The sequence below is a fragment of the Aristolochia californica genome, unplaced genomic scaffold (assembly GCF_029961685.1).
Source record: "Aristolochia californica isolate CCGP_79_NKW_82.1479 unplaced genomic scaffold, dmAriCali1.0.hap1 SCAF_12, whole genome shotgun sequence".
Taxonomy (NCBI): domain Eukaryota; kingdom Viridiplantae; phylum Streptophyta; class Magnoliopsida; order Piperales; family Aristolochiaceae; genus Aristolochia; species Aristolochia californica.
Genome location: NW_027181793.1, coordinates 29,346,932 through 29,349,805, shown reverse-complemented (window position 1 = coordinate 29,349,805; position 2,874 = coordinate 29,346,932). Strand labels below are relative to the sequence as shown.

The window sequence follows — 2,874 nt, the reverse complement described above, 5'->3', positions numbered from 1 at the left end:
CTCCTTTCCTAGGTGGGCCCGATAACCTCTACGGATAAGGAGCTGGTGGGACTTGGTTAGGGATCTGCCTGACTGTTGGTGGAGAACTTAGAGGTTCTTCACTCAATGATGTGTCCCCATTGTCATCCTTTGACTCCTTAGACTTAGTGGTCCCTACCCCATTGTTCAACTCATGACTACTCCTAAGGGTGGTTATGGCTTTGGCTTGCTCATTGTGGGGTTTGGAACTCAACCCACTCTCATGTGTGCTTTTGGGGTTAGGAATGGTTTAACTCGGGAGTTTATTTTGTGCCTGTTCACTCATGAGGCTGGCCAACTGACTCACTTGCATTTAGAGTTTAGCAATGGGGGACTGTGAAGGTTTTTGTGGAATCAATGGTTGTTGAGTGAAGTGTGGGCGCGGAGCTTGGGGTTGAGTAAACCCTGGAGGACCCCCAACTTGTGGGCCCTTGGACCATGAGAAATTTGGGTGCCTAGTCCAATCCGGATTATATGTTTCCAAAAAAGGATCGTTTCAGTTTGGTCTATGAAAATTTTGGACTGCATTCAAGTCCTCAATGAGCTCCGGGTAGGATGAACTAGATGGACACATTTGTGTGGGATGAGATGAACCAAAGCATATGGCGTAGACAATAGATGGGTTAGGAGCAGGTGAACTCTTAGACACCATAAGGGCATCAATTTTTCCAGTCAACCCCTCAATCTTGGCCATGAGCATGGGTGTTTCACTAACCTCGTAGAGACCCCCTCTTTTGGATTCGTGGGATCTCCTATCAACATTAAATGACAAACCCCATTGCTGAGATTGATCACTTAACGTTTCAAAGAAGTCCCACGCCTTACTAACACTCTTACCCATCAAACTCCCACCACTCGTTGCATCTACCATGGATCTAACCTGGGGTGTAAGACCTTGATAGAAGTATTGCACTAAATGTCATTTCTCAAACCCATGATGCAGACACCTACGGATCAAATCCTTCCATTTCTCCCAAGCCTCATAAAAGTGTTCACCCTCCTGCTGCATAAAGTTGGAGTTTTCTCTCTCGAGAGCTGTAGTTCTCTGAATGGGAAAATACTTGGACAAAAAATTTGTGACTAATGTGTCCCATGAAGTAACGTTGCCCACCTCCAAGGAAGTAAGCCAAGACTTGGTCTTATCCTCAAGTGAAAATGGAAAAAGTTTTAACCGAATAGAGTCATCTGAGAAATTCTGGAATTTGAAAGTCGCATAGATATCTAAGAATTCTTTGATGTCGTGATAAGGGTCCTCCTTCTCCAACCCATAGAATGTAGGGAGGAGTTGGATCACACCTGGTTTCAACTCATAACTGGCGGCAGTAGTCGGTGGCAATATAATGCAAGAAGGTGATGTGAAGTGGGATGGGATAGAATAATCCCTCAGGGCTCTACGGTCACCTACTGCAGGTAACTGTAATGGTTCACCCTCATTGGCCATGGTAGCTCCTAACTTGACTTCGGGTGTTTTCCAACAAATATGTTCTACCTCTTCAACAAAGGGAGTTAATGGTTCACCTAGGGAGCGGCGCCCGTGCATAAAAACACAAAAAGAAACAAAACTAACTATCAAATTAAGCTAACAAACTCACTACTGAAAATACGAACTAACTAGAAGAAATAAAAATAACTCCATACAAAATCACCAAGATAAAATTATGAAAGCAAAAAATAAAATAAAATAAAATAAAAATAAATCTAACCTAAGACCTTGGAGAACAAAGAAATACACTTAATACGTGCCTCCCCGGCAACGGCGCCAAAAACTTGATGTGAAATTTAATTACATCGGCTATTATACCTCGCAAGCTTACGAATCGTTCATGTAATCTAGAGGGAAGCGAGGGTCATATCCACAGGGAGGACTGAATTTTGTGTATTCTTCGGTCAACTAGCCTAACTAAATATGATGAATTAATTTGAACTAAACACTAATTATATCCTAAATTATCAAGCAATAATCTGATTAACTACTTGTACAACAGGAAACGTTAACTCTGGATTTTACCATGATTCGTGCCTCTCTCTAGCACCACGTAACCACAAATCCGGATTCTCAATCCTTGCGTCTAGCCCCTCTCGAACGCCTAGAGTTAATGACAAAGATCGGATTACAATAAAATGCAGAGAATCAATTTCCTATTATGATGATGCTAAAATTATCAACTCTGGATTTTATCGTGATTCGTGCCTCTCTCGAGCGCCACATAACCACGGATCCGATTTCTCAATCCTTGCATCTATCCTCTCTCGGGCGCATAAAGTGAAAGACAGAAATCAGATTAAAATACCAAAATCCAACCTAGATTACAATCCTACCCTAACTATCTAATTTAATCAAATATCAGGAAATAAATATTCGATAAACATTAATTCTCAAATCAAATTTAATAAACATTCAAAACCTAAGTTCAAACTATAGGAAAATTAAATTCCAAAATGACGGATTACTCCCCTTCTCCTTCCTCTCGCTCGGGCAGTAGGCTCGTTCTCACGGGTGCTGCAATTTCCCGAAATTGATGGCTTTGGGTAGCAAGAGCGAGTGGCTGGAGGTAGAGACGATGCCGGTGAAAAAGGATAGAAACCCACGGATGGAGGTGACGATCAGAGAAGAATGGAACGAAGCTGAAGTCCTCTAACTGGCTCTCTCGAGTGTCGGAGGATGGTCAGAATGCGGAATCGGTGCCAGAGGAGCCCTCTCGGGTCACCTCTCGCCCTGGCGAGCAGAAACTGGCAGTGTCGAACTCACCGCGATGGAGACTCTCTCGAGCTCTCCTCGGGTCTGTTCTCGGTTGCCGAACAGCAGTGGACGACGGTGGCACGACAAATGATGACTGGAAATTCTCTCGGGTTTCC

At 43.4% G+C, this 2,874-nt stretch overlaps 1 non-coding gene across 1 annotated transcript; it reads left to right on the top strand.

Moving 5' to 3' along the window:
- The first annotated feature begins 947 nt into the window (after positions 1–947).
- On the top strand, positions 948–1,054 carry LOC137947138 (small nucleolar RNA R71). Its single transcript, XR_011111185.1, has one exon. It is a non-coding gene; the product is annotated as a small nucleolar RNA R71 (small nucleolar RNA).
- Positions 1,055–2,874: the final 1,820 nt, after the last annotated feature.